This window comes from Hyperolius riggenbachi, chromosome 2, assembly GCF_040937935.1.
Source record: "Hyperolius riggenbachi isolate aHypRig1 chromosome 2, aHypRig1.pri, whole genome shotgun sequence".
Taxonomy (NCBI): Eukaryota; Metazoa; Chordata; class Amphibia; order Anura; family Hyperoliidae; genus Hyperolius; species Hyperolius riggenbachi.
The window spans coordinates 378840633-378858467 of record NC_090647.1 but is presented as its reverse complement, the minus strand read 5'-3'; the positions used below and the strand labels follow the sequence as shown (position 1 = coordinate 378858467).

The window sequence follows — 17835 nt, the reverse complement described above, 5'->3', positions numbered from 1 at the left end:
AAAGCATATGATTGCAACATGTGGGTAATGTGTGCAAAAAAACATTTCTGCTCTCTGCTCACCCCTCTTCGTCCACCTCCTCCCTATTCTGTCCACTCCCTGCCCTCTGTCCATCTTCTCTGCTTCTCTGTCTGTCCACCCCCCTCCCCTTCTCTGTCCACTGCAGGGAAAGTCCTCTCCAGCTAGTCATTTCACCCCCGAATGCTTCCCTATAGTGATGGATCGTTCGCGAACGAGCCGGCTCTAAGAGCCGGCTCTTTGCTGCCAACGACAAGAGCCGGTTCTCAGTTTTGAAAGAGCCGATGCCTCAGCCGCCCCATACAGCTCTTATTTGCTGTGAAATAAAGGGCGCTGAGGCATGCTGGGAGATGTAGTCCTCCTCTTGCAGCTTGTAGGAGTGTATGGGGCGGAGCAGAGCAGTAGCAGGAGGGATTGCCCCAGTCAGAGAAGCAGTCTGGAGTTGTCATGGAGATGGGGGCGGGGCTTTTACTCCGATTTTGAGTGGTGTCTAGTGATATTTAATGAAGAGCCGATTCAGAGCTGTAAGAGCCGGCTCTTTAATGGGAGCCGATTCAGAAGAGCCGATTCTCCGAGAAGAGCCGGAATTCCCATCACTACTTCCCTAGTAAAATGATTTGAGATTCGGATCAAAGATCCAGATCTTTTCAATGATCCGATTCAAATCATCCGAATCATTGAAAAGATCCGGACTTCCCATCTCTACAGTGCATGGCATGGATTACTATGGCCAGGGGCCCTAACCGTCCCGTTTTCATCGGGACGGTCACGGGTTTGTGTCCCGGCAGGCACCGGAGGAAAACAAAAAGTTTGTGTCCCGGCAGCTGTGTGTGGGATGCGGGCACGGCCGGGCCGAGGCACAGGCTGGAGAGGCTCCAGCCTCAGGGCGCAGTGTAGGAGGGGGCGCACAATTCATTCAGCTGTCATTCCTAATTGTGTATGAAGCAGAAATAAATAAGAAAAGGGGATACATAGCAGTGACTGCAAGCCAGATAACTAAATATTAAGGTGTTGGGGAGGTTGTGGGCCCTGTGGCCCTCTTAGTCTAATAGCAATCAGTGTGTGACGGCTGGGGTGGGATGGATGGAGGGGCGCACTTTGGTGTCTCAGCCTTGGGTGCTGGAGGACCTTGTCCCTGCTCTGGATGCGGGTCTGGGATAAGATTGTCCCTCCCTCCCTCCGAATGTGCCCCCCAGTGTCCCCCTGTATGGAGAGATAAGAGCGCAGCGGAGCAGGCAGTCTTACCATTCTTCCTCGCGTACCGGGCATCTGGTCTTCTCCGCTTCCTGTGACGTCACAGGAAGTGGATTGAAGCAAGATAGATGCCCGGTACGCGAGAAGGAATGGTCAGACTGCCTGCTCCGCTGCGCTCTTATCTATCCATACAGGGAGACACTGGGGGGCACATCCGGAGGGGCAATCTTATCCCAGGCCCGCATCCCACACACAGCCGCCGGCTGGCGCCTCGATCCTTTTTTCACCTCCACTCCACTTACCACATTGCAGATATATATATATATGACTAGGGGTGTGTCAGGGTGTGTGGCTTAAAGAGACACTGAAGCGAAAAAAATATATGATATAATGAATTGGTTGTGTACTATGAATAATTACTAGAAGATTACCAGCAAAGAAAATATTCTCATATTTTTATTTTCAGGTATATAGTGTTTTTTCTAACATTGCATCATTCTATAATATTTGCAGATCACACAACATTCAGCATTCAAAATTATTCTTTCAGAGCAGTCTGTGAACTAATGACCTCTCCTCTGGCAGAGAAAAAGAAAACACTCGAGATAATAAAAGTCAGAAGACAGCCCTCTCCACGACTTTGAAAGTCGTAGCTTAAAGGACTTCCGAGGCCAAAACTAAGAAAATTACACTGTACCTTTTTTCTAGCCGAATCCACGGAGGACGCCCTGCGCGTCCTCCGCTCCGTTCTGCCGTCAGTGTCGGCCTATTCGTTCCCCCAGGGCAAGCCCCGACCCCACCGAACGGGTCGCATCGATGCCACCCCTAAGATGGCCGCCGCCTTGATCCGCGGCTGCGCAGTACGCTTTGCCGCGATTGCGACTGCGCAGCCTTTAGCCCGCCTCCCGCCGCACGCTTCAGGAGGATGCCGAGACCCATATGCGACGAGAGGCGGGCTAAAGGCTGCGCAGTCGCAATCGCGGCAAAGCGTACTGCGCAGCCGCGGATCAAGGCGGCGGCCATCTTAGGGGTGGCATCGATGCGACCCGTTCGGTGGGGTCGGGGCTTGCCCTGGGGGAACGAATAGGCCGACACTGACGGCAGAACGGAGCGGAGGACGCGCAGGGCGTCCTCCGTGGATCTGGCTAAGAAAAAGGTACAGTGTAATTTTCTTAGTTTTGGCCTCGGAAGTCCTGCTTTTTTGCATAGAGATAACAACTGGAGTTTCTTAACTCTTCCAGTACTTGAAACAATTAGACTGATGTATCTGATCTTAATGTTTTATTTCTTATCTGTACTACACATACAAATCATAATATCATATATTTTTTTTCGCTTCAGTGTCTCTTTAAGTGTCCCTGTTTCACATCTCAAAAAGTTGGGAGGTATGTATGGCTCTATGGATTAGGGCTGGTAACACCGAGAGGGCCATTATTATTATTATTATTATTACAGGCTACCCAGCGAGCTCATGGTGAACCAGAACTCATTGGAGTGTGTGAGGGGCTACAATGGTCCTAAAAGCCCCCTTACTAAAATGCTATGGAAAACAAAAGTTTGCTTTCTTAAAACAGAGAGAATTTGCGATAATTCAGGTTGGAGTGAGCTTGAGATGAAACATTCCGGAATGTAGAAGAGCCCCTTTTAACGCTGCATGACAGCATATTCAGTGCAGCACAGCCAATACAAGCAGCTCGTCATCACATTCTCTATCATTTCAGTGACTTCCTTCCACTTAACGGTTTTCAGAAACTCGTGCCTGTGATTGGCTTTCTAAACAGCCCCTGAAGGTCGCGCGCACGCAGAACACCGCCCATTTCTCCTATGACCAAGGGGCGGTGGCGCGCACTGGATAGGCGGGTTCCCGGCGTAAGGTAGCTGTGGAGCAAGTGATGTTCCTCTGTGACCAGCAGGGGGACAACTCTGGGTTTTCATCACGGGAATTGTGATCTGCCGGTGTCTCTGGCTGAAGGAGGGGTTGACACGGAAGAAGCTGAGTGTCGGTAAGTGGCTCTGGCTTTTGGGTAAGGAGGAGCACAGCTGGCTGTGCAGACAGAGCAAGAGGTAGAGTGGGTAGCTGAGGAGGCCCTCTGGAACGTAGGCCTTTAGGTGCAGGGTCGGTACGGTCAGGGCCTGCTGTCACACGGACTTCCTGCGGGCGGTGTGTGTGTGTGTGTGTGTGTGTGTGTGTGTGTGTGTGTGTGTGTGTGTGTGTGTGTGTGTGTGTGTGTGTGTGTGTGTGTGTGTGTGTGTGTGTGTGTGTGTGTGTGTGTGTGTGTGTGTGTGTGTGTGTGTGTGTGTGTGTGTGTGTACACACGCACGCGCGGCGTGTCACACGACAGCGGAGTTCGTTCTGGTTGCCTACAGGCTGTTGTCATTCATATGGTTGTCCTGGGTTTAATGTTCAGATTTCTGTCGCAGGGCTTACACTTCAGGAATAATATGGCATGATATGAGAATGAAGCAGGGGTCTGGAGAGCATGTGTTTGGGATAAAGTTATTATTAGGGTTTGTATACTTGTTCAGGTGTGTGGCCATGAGTGCTGCAAACTTGTTTACCTTTTCTGATAGCTCAATCGTTTCTTGGCTCTCTGCTATAGTGTAATGTTTGTCATTAAAAAGTTTATTTGTGAACTGTGAAAAGGTTTGACTATTATTATTATTATTATTATTATTATTATTGTGTTTTTACCGGTGTAGCTTCAGCAGAAATGCTTTTAGGAACATTTCTGGAAATTGTGTATTTTTTTTATCTTGTTTTGGGAGTTTTAACAGTATAGGTCATGTCATTTATTCTTGTCTGTACAATTTTGTGTGTGTGACTTTAAGTTACTTTTATTCAACCGGCAACTATGTTTTTGATGGGAAGTACGACAAAGTACAAGAGGCTTTTTTTTGAGGGGGGGGTGGCATTTCTCAGCTTTTATTTACATTTGGGCAAAAAAGTGTCCAGTCCAAATTTATTCATACCCTTCACAAAGTGTCAGTCTGTGGGGAAGTCCAAAGTTCTATACCGTTCCAAATAGTCAAAGCTGTTCTAAAGCATTTTAATTACCCTGATTAATTGGGAGCAGCTGTTTTAATCAACTCAACACATGAAAAACAGCTGCTCTATGTAGACAGTCATGGCTAAAGGTGGGCACACGCATCAGATAAAAGTATTTGGAAAATGAAAGATCACAGACCAATTTTACCCCTTCCATGTAGTATGAGAGCTATACCTACACAGTCTATTCTGTTGAGATGAACTCCCCATCAAATACAAATATTTGCAAGATGCTGTACACAAAGATGCTGTACACATGCAACAGATCAGTATCTGCAAAAGATCACTTCCTGCAAAGATCTGTTCCTGCAAAATGTATATAGTCTATGATATCTGCATATCTCATACACACCTTGTTTAATGGACATTTATCTGCAGATCTGAAGATCCATCCTGGTGGATCTGATCTGCAGATGAATGTCTGTTAACCACTTCGCATTCAGTCGTTTTCACTTTATGCATCTGAGCAATTTTCACCTCCCATTCATTAGCCTATAACTTTATCACTGCTTATAAACAATGAACTGATCTATATCTTGTTTTTTCCGCCACCAATTAGGCTTTCTTTGGGGGGTACATTTTGCTAAGAGCCACTTTACTGTAAATGCATTTTAACAGGAAGAATGATAAAGAAATGGAAAAAATTCATTATTTCTCAGTTTTCGGCCATTATAGTTTTAAAATAATACATGCCTCCATAATTAAAACACATGTATTCTATTTGTCTATTTGTCCCGGTTATTACACCGTTTAAATTATGTCCCTATCACAATGTATGGTGACAATATTTTATTTGGAAATAAAAGTGCATTTTTTCCGTTTTGCGTCCAACCCTATTTACAAGCTTATAATTTAAAAAAAAAATAGAAATATTTCATCTTTACATTGATATTTAAAAAGTTTAGACCCTTAGGTAAATGTTTACGTGTTTATTTTTTTTTTTTATTATTATTGTAATGTTTTTTTGTTTTTTATTAAACATTTCATGTAGGTATTTTTTGGAGGGTGGGATTTAAATTGTCATTTTATGGCCCGGTTCACATTAGCGGTCGCCGTCCGGAATCGCCGAGCCGGACCGCATGCAGAACGGACGGAACGGACGCACGGCATAGCAATGAAAGCCTATGCGTCCCGTTCACATGCGTCCGTTTCGTCCGGACCGGATCCGGACTCCGGCATAAGACCCAACATGCGCTATTTTTTGGTCCGGCTCCTCCGGCAGCCGTATCCGGAGCGGAGCCGGACTGCACCATCCGGCCAATACAAACCAATGAGAACCGGAGAGCGCACAACACACTGGCTAAAAATCCGGATGTTCTACCCCACTTCCTATGCGTATTGTAGCGGCGATTTTGGATGGGGACACATGGGCAAGCATTTTGGAGTGGAGCAGCAGTGACTTTAAACGTGTTGGAGATGTTGGCAGTATGTCGGAGGTGGAGGTGAGTGCTAAACAGCGGAGGGCCTGATTCCACATATCCACGTTCTGCTGACCTCCCAGACCCCAACATTTTTATTCGGTTTCTACTATCTTTTGCCAAACGGATCCGGATCGCATCCTGATGAACACCTGATGCAACCTGACCGGATCCGGTCAGGTCATCCGGTCCGTTTGGCAGGGAACCGCAAGTGTGAACCGGCCCTTAAATGTAAATATATGATTATTTTTATATATTTTTTTTTTACATTTCGGTGTAGCTTTACTTTTTGGCCACAAGATGGCAGCCATGATTTTGTTCACGTGATGTCACTCTAAGCGTAACGTACGCTTAGAGGGACGCTAGAGCCAGAAAAAGCGAAGCTTCCGAGAGAAGCTGTCGCTTTTTCTGCGGGGGAGAGGAATCAGTGATCGGGCACCATAGCCCGATTCACTGATTGCCTGGCTAACGAACCGCGGGCCGGGAGCGCGTGCACACGCTAACGGCCGTGGGAGCGCATATGGCCTCCTGGACGTAACTTTTACGTCCAGGAAGGTTAATTGGTTAAAGAAGGTGTGTATGAGATCTGCAGATATCATAGACTATGAATGCAATTTGCAGGAACGGGTATTTTGCAGGAACTGATCTTTTGCACATACTGATCTGTTGCATATGTACAGCATCTTTGTGTACATCATCTTTCAAAGATTTTTTATCTGGGGAGTTCAGCTCAATAGAATAGACTGTGTAGGTATGGCTGTCATACTACACGGAAGCGGGTAAAATTGGTCTGTGATCTTACATTTTCGAAAAGACTTTTATCTGATGTGTGTGCCCACCTTAAAACAAAGAAGATCAACGAGGACCTGCGGCTGCACATCGTGGCTGCTCACAAGTCAGGAAAGGGTTGCAAGGCCATTTCCCAATGTTTTCAAGTTCCAGTGGCTACAGTGCAAAGTACACCTGAACGATGTATCGAAATGGGATAGAAATCGCGATCACGAAAATGATGGTTCCGTGATTGTCAAAGCAGCGGTTTTTAAGATATATTGGGCTGGCACTATCCGCGGCGCTGTGCAGACAGTAAAAGCTCAGCAGTCCCTTCTCCCGCTGAGCAGAGCTTGCCGCTTATAGGGCTTGATTCACAAAGCGGTGATAACTCAGTTATCACGCCTAAAAGACTTTAGGCGTGATAAGCCGTGCAAAGCTGAGTTATCACCGATTTTTGCTGCTCTTCACGCGAAGCTCCCGCGTGCAAAGTTTTGCGCGCGCAAAGTCCCATAGGGTTTAATGGGCGCTGCACGCGAAGCGCGCAAAACTTTGCCCGAGTTTCTTCTTATCATGCCTAAAGTGAGTTTAGGCGTGATAAGGGGCTTTTCACAGGCGTGCAAACACTTTGCACCGCTTTGTGAATCAAGCCCATAGTGGCGGGCTGGCGGCTCTCACTCACGGAGGTGGGTAGGGGAAGTGGCTTTTCTGCCATCCTCGTCCTGGTCTCGCATGGCACGGTTGCCATGGTGATGGCAGGGTGAGACGTCTAGAAGGTAATTGGCCTGATGAGTTGAGCGCAGGAGGCAGAGCCGGGATGGGGGGGGGAGGGTGAAGAAATGTGGCGGGGGATCCCGGGTGACACAGGCTACTTTCATAAACATTTGTAGCAGCTACTGTATTGCCACAGGTCAGAGCTGGAGTAACAGGGGTTTCCTAGGGGTGGTGTTTATACTATGAGGGGTGGGGGATAGTGGCCATACATACTATGAGGGGTGGGGGATAGTGGCCATACATACTATGAGGGGTGGGAGATAGTGGCCATACATGCTATGAGGGGTGGGGGATAGTGGCCATACATGCTATGAGGGGTGGGGGATAGTGGCCATACATGCTATGAGGGGTGGGGGATAGTGGCCATACATGCTATGAGGGGTGGGGGATAGTGGCCATACATGCTATGAGGGGTGGGGGATAGTGGCCATACATGCTATGAGGGGTGGGGGGATAGTGGCCATACATGCTATGAGGGGTGGGGGGATAGTGGCCATACATGCTATGAGGGGTGGGGGGATAGTGGCCATACATGCTATGAGGGGTGGGGGGATAGTGGCCATACATGCTATGAGGGGTGGGGGGATAGTGGCCATACATGCTATGAGGGGTGGGGGGATAGTGGCCATACATGCTATGAGGGGTGGGGGGATAGTGGCCATACATGCTATGAGGGGTGGGGGGATAGTGGCCATACATACTATGAGGGGTGGGGGGATAGTGGCCATACATACTATGAGGGGTGGGGGGATAGTGGCCATACATACTATGAGGGGTGGGGGGATAGTGGCCATACATACTATGAGGGGTGGGGGGATAGTGGCCATACATACTATGAGGGGTGGGGGGATAGTGGCCATACATACTATGAGGGGTGGGGGGATAGTGGCCATACATACTATGAGGGGTGGGGGGATAGTGGCCATACATACTATGAGGGGTGGGGGGATAGTGGCCATACATACTATGAGGGGTGGGGGGATAGTGGCCATACATACTATGAGGGGTGGGGGGATAGTGGCCATACATGCTATGAGGGGTGGGGGATAGTGGCCATACATACTATGAGGGGGGTGGGGGATAGTGGCCATACATACTATGAGGGGTGGGGGGATAGTGGCCATACATACTATGAGGGGGTGGGGGGATAGTGGCCATACATACTATGAGGGGGTGGGGGGATAGTGGCCATACATACTATGGGGGGGTGGGGGATAGTGGCCATACATACTATGAGGGGTGGGGGGATAGTGGCCATACATACTATGAGGGGAGTGGGGGGGGGGTTGTGGCCATACATACTATGAGGGGAGTGGGGGGGGGGTTGTGGCCATACATACTATGAGGGGAGTGGGGGGGTAGTGGCCATACATACTATGAGGGGAGTGGGGGGGTAGTGGCCGTACATACTATGAGGGGAGTGGGGGGGTAGTGGCCATACATACTATGAGGGGAGTGGGGGGGTATTGGCCGTACATGCTATGAGGGGAGGGGGGGGGTAGTGGCCATACATGCTATGAGGGGAGGGGGGGGGTAGTGGCCATACATACTATGAGGGGAGGGGGGGGGTAGTGGCCATACATACTATGAGGGGAGGGGGGGGTAGTGGCCATACATACTATGAGGGGAGGGGGGTAGTGGCCATACATACTATGAGGGGAGGGGGTAGTGGCCATACATACTAAGAGGGGGTGGGGGGGGGGGGTAGTGGCCATACATACTATGAGGGGTGGGGGGGGTAGTGGCCATACATACTATGAGGGGTGGGGGGGGGTAGTGGCCATACATACTATGAGGGGTGGGGGGGTAGTGGCCATACATACTATGAGGGGTGGGGGGGGGGGGTAGTGGCCATACATACTATGAGGGGTGGGGGGGGGGGGGGGTAGTGGCCATACATGCTATGAGGGGTGGGGGCATACAGTATCAAGCTGTAGCACTAAATTCACACTGTACAGTAACATTTACAATCATGACATAAAGACATTAACACTATCAATTTGATAATGTCATTTTCTGTCAATGCATGTTTTTAAATGTTACTGTACATTGTGAATTAAGTGCTAAAGCTTGATGTGAAGAAAACCGTGAATTGAATCGAAATCGCAATTTCTGACAGAAATCGGTCAAGTCAATAGTTTCCTAAAATCGGTCAGGCAAAGTATTATTAAAAAAAACAAGATGTTCCACACTGGAAAATCTCAGAGGACGTGGTCAGAAGCCAAAAGTGACACCTGTGCTGGCCAGGAGGATAGTGAGACAGTTTAAAAATCCAATCCAAGGATCACCACCAAGGATGGCCCTGATGAATCTGGGCTCTGCTGGTGGAAATGTCTCAAGGCAGAAAATCCAACAGACACAGCACACTGCTGGGTTCCACAGATGCAGACCAAGGAGGATGCTACTTTTCCCGATAAGGCACACAAAAGCCCGCATGTCCTTAGCAAATGCTCATCTGGACAAAGACGACGACTTCTGGTCGTCTGTGTTATTGTCAGATGAAACACAAAAATTGAATTGTTTGGTCACAATGAGGTTTGGCATAAAAAAGCCTTCAACGCAAAGAACACCACCCCCACTGTCCAACATGGTGGTGGGAACCTAATGCTTTGGGGATGTTTTTCAACCAATGGACCAGGGAACCTAATTACACTAAATGGCACCATGAAAAAGAGCAACGACATCAGGCAGTCTGCAGAGAAATTTGGCCTTGGGCACCAGTGGATATTTCAGCATAACAATGACCCAAAACACACAGCAACGGTGGTGAAGAAATGGTTAGCAGACAACAACAGTAATGTTTTGAAGTGGCCCAGCCAGAGTCCTGACTTGAATCCAATTGAGACTCTGTGGTGGGAGCTAAAGATCAGGGTGATGGCAAGAAGACCCTCCAACCTGAAAGATTTGGAGCTCATTGCTAAAAATGAATGGGCAAAAATACCTGTTGAGACCTACAAAAAGCTAGTCTGCAATTATAGGAAGCATTTGATTGCTGTAATAGCCAATAAAGGCTTTGCTATTGATTATTGAGAAGGGTATGAATAATTTTGGACTGGACACTTTTCGTTTATGTAAATAAAAGCTGAGAAATGGTTATATACACATTTTTTTTGTGTGTGTGTTGCCTCCTCCCCCAATTAAAGGTTGAAAGGTTACGCTTATTGATATTGATTTATAAAGCGCCAACATTCCGTGGCTCTGTACAAAGTAAGAAACTAACATAATACAGACTATAGTGTACACCAATATACAAGATACATAATTTGTGACAAAATGCAAAAAATGATACAGAATACAAAATAGAGAATTGGTAATGACAGTGATAAAAGTAACATAATAAAATGTATAATGACTTACAAGACACAAAAGGGGGAGAGAGCCCTGCCCTTGCGATCTTACATTCTAAAGGGAATGGGGGAGGGGAACAAGAGGAGAGGTAGTATACAACAAATCTATAGAGGCAGTGTGTTTTAGGATACCTAGTAGGAGTGCAATTTGGCCCTAGGCCTTATACTTCTGCGTCTCCCGGTTGTCTGCATGTATGCCTCCTAGAATGGATTGGTGGATGGAAGTTTCAAAGGTTTGGTTCATTCTCCCTCTTGTAACTGAGAGCAATTTTTTTCGTTATATTTGATGGTTTGCTCCATGCTGCATGCAACATAGGTGGCCATTGCAATACCCTGCACTGCGTTGCTGCGTGATTCTCCCTGATGCGGTTGCAAGCTCATTCATTTATTATGAATGAAATTGCATTGTTTGTATCTTTTTGGGGCAACATTTGGCTCTATTTACAATGGGCAGTTCGGTAAAATAATTTTGGACGGTAAAATACTTCATGTGGTATTTTACACTATTTTTTCCAAATTCACTAAAGTTTTACGACATGAAGCAGAAGTTTGGTAATTTAGCAGAAGTTTGGAATTAATGGAAACATCATACAGTACACTCTATGCATTTCTCTCCCTGCAGAACGCATAACTGCGTTGCTGAAAATGTAATTAGCGATGCACAAGTGGGGAAGGTGCCTAAGGCCCAGTTCACATTGCGTTTTTGAGCCAAAAGGATCCGGTGAGCGGATCAGGTCTCCGCTTCACCGGATCTGGCTGGCTCTGTCAGCGGCCCAGTTCACATAGAGAAAACAGATCTGATCAATAATTGATTGGATCCGTTTTCACTCAGCAATACATACCTAATCTTCCGTAGCAGCCTAGAGTCTGAATTGGGAAAAAAATGCACCGACTCGGACTCCGAATGAATTTAAACTGTAATTAAAATAGAAAATATGATAAAATGTTCTATTTCTCAGATAATAGCCATCATTAATAAATTCTATACAGTAGTAGCTGTGCTTAGTCCACAAAAATGAAATAAACCTATCAAAAAATAGTTGTACTGCTTCAATAAAGCAGTCCTCGTATTTTTAAAGTCAGATACACATATCTGATTGTGACTGTACATATGTGTACACAGGAAACTTTTATATACTAAATAACATCTATGCTGTAAGAATAAAGCCTGATGTGTAGCTGTGTCACTTATAGAGATGGTCAATGAGATGGAAATAATTCTGCGTAGATGCTGGTTTATGCAAATTTATGCACTCACTTTGCTCATGAAATCAAATATATGTTAAAATTTGGTTTGGTGACTACGAATTAAAGGGTACCTGAGACGGATGAAAAGAAAAGGTTTATACATACCTGGGGCTTCCTCCAGCCCCTTCTGGCTAATCAGTCCCTTGCTGTCCTCCGCCACCTGGATCTTCTGCTAGGAGTCCCTGTAATTCAGGCTGTCAGTGCAGTCCGGCCGTGTGCTGCTCCCACAGCCAGGAGCATTCTGCACCTGCGCAATAGTGCTGCACAGGTGTAGTACGCTCCCAGCGGCGAAGTGTGTGCATGCGCCCTATGCCCGACTGGCTAAAGTTCCTGGACCCTTAGCAGAAGATCCAGGTGGCGGAGGACGACAACGAGGGACTGATTAGCCTAAAGATGGCTGGAGGAAGCCCCATGTATGTATAAAACTTTAATTTCATCTGTCTCAGGTTTACTTTGTTAAACAGTAGTACTCTACATATGCACTCCCCAAGAGCTGCAGGGAATCCACTGAGAATGTTGTGCACATTGAACACAGAGGTGTTGTCTATCACCCAGAAACCTGGGTCAGATTGTGCATGAAGAATGTGTAATGGAGGAAGAATCCCCTCATTCCCCTGCAGAGTACCTGCACATCACTCTGATAGATGTTCTTTGTTCCTGTCTGTACCTTCTACAAGCACTCTTACCAAGGACTAGTTTTAGTCTATGACTAAAAGTATTAGAGGCAGACGATTAGCCGGCTAGCCAGGTAACTGGTATTGTTTAAAAGGGAATAAATATAGCAGCCTCCATATCCCTCTCACTTCAGTTGTATTTTAAAATTCCTAAGTGTTGGCAGTTAAGAGATGCATTTCATGTTACATACTTTCAATCAACTAAATTGTAATATGCAAATTAGAGGAATCGGAGTCGGTGGAATCCTAACCTGAGGAGTCGGTGGATTTTTGTACAGACTTCACAGCCCTGGAAAAAAAGTATACATTCAAATGCGGTAAATGACAGTTTGTTAATGACACAAAACGCGCGACCAGCAGTTAATAGCAAAAGCCCCCTTACATCCTAGATGGTAGAAAATCCAAGTACGGCTAGCACACCAGCGTAAGTTTTCCAGGAAATGTATTCCTTATTGCATGTGCAACATATGACAATTGTTTCGTTGTCACGAAGGGTCCCCTTCATCAGATACAGTGCAGACATACAAGTGATGCAGGTTACAAACACAAATATATAAGCAGTGATCAATTCCCAGGCATCGGAAAGGAAACCTCCCCCTTCATTACCATACTCATTATCCTCCAACAACCAATATTGCATAAATCTCACTGTCACAATAATAAATCTGTCACAATAATAAATCGAATTGCCGATAAATTGACCTGCCTGATAGACCAATGTCTATACTCATCCACATGTCACTCAATGCGCAGTTGTAGTCCTAAGATACAATCCTCATGGGTAACAAACTGCATAATTGCAGCCTCAACTATGAAACTCGTGCCAACTGCCGTCTGCATCGAGCTCCAGCCGTTAGGCTGATTGCGCGGTGTCTCCGTGTAAGGTAACCATAGCAACATGTCAAGCAGGTTGCTCCAACCAATCAGATCCGGGGATGGGCGTGCCCATGACACCCCCTTGTCTCTGCATCGAACGGGACCTGACGAGGTACTGAGAACGAGTGGTGGGGGGCATGGCTAGATAGCCAGCGTTGCCCTCTCTGGCTCAAGGCTCTCTATTGGCTAGGGGGTGCTTCTAAGAGCGCTCATTACCTGCCTCCCAACTCAGAAAACGTAACCATAGTTACCCATACCGAGGCACACTGGACACAGTGCGCACCAGTGACATGCAGATTGCGTCTACATGGATGTATGTACAGCACACGCTTAAATTAACCCCTCACCATTGTTAACATAGGTTAAAAGGCCATATGGAGGTAGGAGAAGATAAGGGAGAAAGAAAAGAGGAAAGATGAGGGAGGGGAAAAGAGAGAAGATTATTCAGGCGAATAGATCAAGGGGGGAAGAGAAGGATAAGGGAAAGAAAAAAAGGAAAAGAAAGAAGGGGGAATCAGAAGAGATGCCACGCTTCCCATACATTAAAAAAAAATAAAAAATCCCAGTGTAACAGAATATGACATATAATATATAAAAACTGGCTGAGTCAACTGCAAAACACTGCATGCTAATAGAGCTACAATCTACATACTTATAGAACAGAGTCAACAGAATAAACCTCATCAAAAATCCCTCCAACCAAGGGAAGGTCCATATACACATACACGGATCATCTGTCATCGAGGAAGCATGTGAAGGGGTTGATTTGATTCAAACCTTTTGGTTGTAATATTTCCAGTGTATATATCCAATACGCCTCCCTCTGTAGGAGCAATTTGTCCCTATCACACCCTCTCCTCGGTTTCCTCACCTGTTCAATGCCCAGACCTCTTAATTCACTGACACGGTGACCCCTCTCAACAAAATGCATAGCTACTGGTTTTGTCGCATCAAGCATCCTATTTTTCAATTTAGCTTCAATTGCTACTTTGATGTCACTCCTGTGATGTTGAAACCTGACCTTGAATGCACTCGTTGTTTTCCCAACGTATCCCATACCACACGGGCATTTCAGCATGTATGTACAGTGGTCAGTATTGCAATTGTAGTAGTCCTGTATAAAGTACTTTTTACCGCTACTTGGATGTACAAAGTATTCACCAGTATTCCATGAATTACACACATTACAGTTCTGGCATCGATAACACCCCTTCCTGTCTGAGAACTTAAAAGGTGTACCACAGTATTTATCATATGGGTCTGCTTGGACCAGAATTTCCTTCAGGCTTCTGTTCGATCTGTAGGAGAACAATAGTTTTTCTTTTATCACCAGGGTCAAATTCGTGTCTCATTGCAATATGGACAGATTCTTGGTCACACAATGCTTAACACATCCTGACAGAGAGTTGAAATCCTGCACGAAGGGAACACCCTTCTTATTTTCACGTGTTGTTTTGCCTGCGTGTATCTCTCTTGCTCTAGCTATAGCGCTAGACAGAACACTCTCTGGAACACTCTCTGGGTACCCTATTTCCATTAATCTCATTTTCATACCTGATAGTTCCAATTCTGCATCCTCATCATGTTTACAAATTCTCAGCACCCTAAGAAATTGCGAAACAGGTAAACCTTTCATGAGATGGTCAGGATGTGCACTATTATATTGGAGCAGTGTGTTACGATCCGTGGGTTTTCTATACAAAGTGGTTGACAGCCCATCCTCCATTTTCTTTACCATGACATCCAAGAATGGGACCTCCTGGTATGAGATCTCAGGATTGAAAACTATACCCTCAAAAAGAGTGTTCAAGTACTCAACGAACCCCTGCAGCGACCCCAGATCACCGTTCCATATCACCAACACGCCGTCTATGAATCTAGTCCAAAAGACGACGTGCTCGTGATACAGAGGCGATGTATAAACCCTGGTCTCCTCAAGGTGCCCGACAAATAAATTTGCATAGGCCGGGGCTGCCGAACCACCCATGGCTGTCCCCCAGCATAGTCTATACCATGCCTTTTCGAATTTAAAACAGTTTGTGGTCAATATCAGTTCAAGACCGGCTAGTATAAACTCTGTGGGTAACAAATATTGTCCAGTTTGGAAACGGTGTCTTACCGCTTCCAGGCCCGCTACGTTTGGGATCAACGTGTAAAGTGAACCGATGTCCATGGTGCAATGGATCATGTCCCGGGTAGCCACTGTAATCTCTTCCAATCTGCTCAAAAAGTGATTGGTATCTTTAAGATAAGCTGGTAATGATTGTACAATTGGTTGTAGCTGGAAGTTGATAAACTGTGCAATTGGTTGTGTGACCGAATCTGTTCCAGATATGATTGGTCTGAACTTTAAAGGCATTAAACCTTTATGAATTTTTGGCAGCCCATATATTGCTGGTCGTTGAGGGAACTCCGGAGACAGAAATTCTTTCTCTCATTCTGTGATCCAGTTGTTGTTAATGGCCAGTGTAAGGAGATCATCCAGTTGTTTTGAGATCTTCAAAGTTGGATCATTCATGATCTCCTGGTAGCTGATGTGGTCAGCCAACATATCTCTGATCCCCACGCTGTGTTTATAATCCATGATGACAATGGCTCCCCCCTTATCTGCGGGCTTGATGATCATTTCTCTGTTATTTCTCAATGATTTGATGGCTTGTCGCTCATTCCACATCAGATTGGATTTATTCATTCTCCTTCCATTCTAGGGCTGCACGATTTTAGGTAAAAATTGAAATTGCAATTTTTCTCTCATAAATTGCGATTTCGATTTTTTTTCACGTTTTTTTTTCAAAACAAGCTTTAGCGGGGCGGAATCAGTGTCTGTCACTGTCAGGTTGATGGCAGGGGGCTGAACGACAAGACCTAGTCTAGCTCGTATGAGGGTGGAGCCTAGCTATGGCGGGCTCTGTCAGAAAATTTTGCTGTGCATTCGCATTGTATTCCAGGCAATGCACATTTATGAAACCTGAAGCCCTCTATGATGACCCCTGGTCTTGAACAATGTGCGGCGTATGAGCCGGGCAGCAGGGGGGGGCGGATCCACTGGCAGAAGCAGTGCCTACGCTACGTGCCGAGGAGAGCCGCAGAAGCATTGCATATGCCAAGATGTTGAGCCGGGCAGCGGGGGAGGAGAGTCCAGTCCAGAGCGGCACACAGCTTCACCAATCGCTGGATAGCGATGGTATGATGGCAGCGGTAGGCGGAGCTGTACAGAGCGTACAGCTCCGCCTACCGCCTCCGTCATTCCATTGCTATCCAGCGATTGGTGAAGCTGTGTGCCGCTCTGGACTGGACCTGCCCGCCCGCTGCCCGGCTCATTAACATCTTGGAATATGCACTGTTTCTCCGGCTCTCCTCGGCTCGTAACGGTAGGCGGACCATGCGGCCAAGCGCGGGCACTAAAACACCGTAAACCGCGGACACTGACGATCACCAGATCGTCTTCACGGGAACCGCGGTTTCGGTTTTAAACCGGAAAATCGTGCAGCCCTACCCGTTCTTTTTGTTATTTTGTAAAACATCATATTTAACTGTGTTGACGAAGGTTTCTATACTGGAAAACAAGCCTGGTGGTATAAATGAGCTCTTAAGCTTAAACCTTGAAGTTTGTGTCACAGTAGGTGTACTTGGTTTGTCATGGAAAAACTGTTTAAGTTTCAGCAGACGCTCATATTTGAACAGGTCAACCTCGAATTTGAATGGTTCAAATCTTGCTGTTGGGCAGAATGATAGCCCCTTCAAAAGGACCCCCATTTCGTGTTTATTGAGGGGGTGACCACTTAGATTGATTACCGGGGATTCTGGTTCACACTCCGGGTCTGTGGATGCTGTGGCTGGGATTGAATTGCCTTTCCTTTTGGTTTTTCCCCTCCTGGGATGTCTCCTTTTGCGTTTCTCCCTGAAACCCCGAAGGTCCTGGGGTATCACTCTCTGATGATGGATTTTCAGTCGGTACGTCAGAGTCAGGGTTTGATTTTGATTTGTCCTCTCCTTTTGGTTTGCTCCAGTAACCCACGGGTATATCCCGTCTTGGTGATCTTGGCAGATTTGCCTGTATTTTTCCCGCTTCCTTTGTTGAACCTGTTGTTTATATTCCTCGATCTCTTTGTCAATCACCCTGATCTGTTCGGTAAGTTTGACATAATTAATTTTCAATTCATCCAATCTGTTTTGTACAGGGGATAAATACTTATCGACTTGAGATAATAATACTCTGACTTCTTCAATAATCATAAGCATGTAGCTTAGCGAGTGTTGCGTAGACCACCTATCACAAAATTCCATTTTATTCCGGCTAATAGTGGGTTATATTCCCAATCTGAAGCCTTTAGGAATCTTCTTATTGCGGTAATATTCCGATAATGTATGACCATGCAATTCCATGTCCACCTTGTGCTTTTTCAAGCAACGTAGTACCTTCAGCAGATCTGTAGTGTTGTCCTCTCCCAGACCATCACTTTTCACATCTG

At 46.2% G+C, this 17835-nt stretch overlaps 1 protein-coding gene across 2 annotated transcripts in view; it reads left to right on the top strand.

Annotated features, from left to right (window-relative positions):
- The first annotated feature begins 3034 nt into the window (after positions 1-3034).
- Positions 3035-17835, top strand: part of RAP1A (RAP1A, member of RAS oncogene family) — a 221457-nt gene continuing 206656 nt past the window's right edge. Inside the window, exon 1 of one of the 2 annotated variants that reach the window (XM_068269744.1) lies at positions 3035-3215. The gene's annotated coding sequence lies outside the window, so the exon portion shown is untranslated. The remainder of the gene's footprint in view (positions 3216-17835) is intronic. The other variant, XM_068269743.1, reaches the window with a different exon arrangement.